Source organism: Echinops telfairi, unplaced genomic scaffold (genome assembly GCF_000313985.2).
Source record: "Echinops telfairi isolate 266 unplaced genomic scaffold, ASM31398v2 ScPeMD7_7468;HRSCAF=8506_0, whole genome shotgun sequence".
Classification (NCBI taxonomy): domain Eukaryota; kingdom Metazoa; phylum Chordata; class Mammalia; order Afrosoricida; family Tenrecidae; genus Echinops; species Echinops telfairi.
The window spans coordinates 52,040,178-52,041,179 of record NW_022111369.1 but is presented as its reverse complement, the minus strand read 5'-3'; the positions used below and the strand labels follow the sequence as shown (position 1 = coordinate 52,041,179).

Sequence of the window (1,002 nt, the reverse complement as noted above, 5' to 3'; positions counted from 1 at the left end):
AGGGAAAACCATATGATCATTTCAAGAAGTATAGACAAAGCACCTGAGAAAAAACTCCAGTATTCTTTTCCCTCATCTCTGAATAAGCAAACAAATATACCCTCTCACATGTAACAAAGAGAAAAATTCAACATCCAGATGAAAACAAACAAAAACCTAGAGACCTAGATGGAAACTTCCTAAACCTAATAGTGGGCAGCTATCAAAAATAACAGCTAACATACTTAATAATGAAAGATGGGTCTTTCCCTAATGCCAATAACAAGTCACGAATGTCTGCTTTCTTTCTTTTTTTTTTTAAAATATGGACCGCTTCACGAATTTGCATATCATTCTTGCGCAGGGGCCATGCTAATCTCTGTATCGTTCCAATTTTAGTCTATGTGCTGCCGAAGTGAGTATGGATGTCTACTTTCTTGTATTCAACTTTACATGGGAGAATCCAGCAACTGCAGTGTGGACAGAACACAAAAGAAGGGGAAGGTCAGAAATATTCAGATCAGAAAAACCAGGAGCACCCATTCGTTATTCCCACTCAGCATTATTAACGAAGTAGATATCTGCTGGAATCCTCAAAAAGAGAGAGGAGAGAGAGAGAAACTACCAGAATAAGTGAGTTAAGCAAGGCTGCGTGACACAAGATTAATATACAAAAATCAATTGCATTTCTACTTACACCAGAAATTAGAATAAAAAACAAAATATCATTTACAACAGCATTAAAATGATGATACACTTAAACATACATTTGGCAAAAGATATTAAGAACCTATGTGTTGAAAACTACAAAACATTGCAAAGAAAATTTAAGGAAGAACAAAATAAATAGAGCTCTACATGGGTTCGTGGATTAGAAGGCTCAATTTTGTGCAAATGTAAAATTTCTCCAAATTGATCTATAGAGTCAATGTAATTCCAATGCAAGTCCCAGCAGATTTTTGTGACAAAGCTAATTTTGACAAGCTGATTCTAAAATTTATATACAAAGGTAAAGGAACTAGA

The 1,002-nt window shown here is 34.7% G+C and overlaps 1 non-coding gene across 1 annotated transcript; it reads right to left on the bottom strand.

The window, feature by feature from the left end:
• Window positions 1-298: 298 nt before the first annotated feature.
• Window positions 299-402, bottom strand: LOC115873358. Its single transcript, XR_004048365.1, has one exon. It is a non-coding gene; the product is annotated as a U6 spliceosomal RNA (small nuclear RNA).
• Between the last annotated feature and the right edge of the window lie 600 nt (window positions 403-1,002).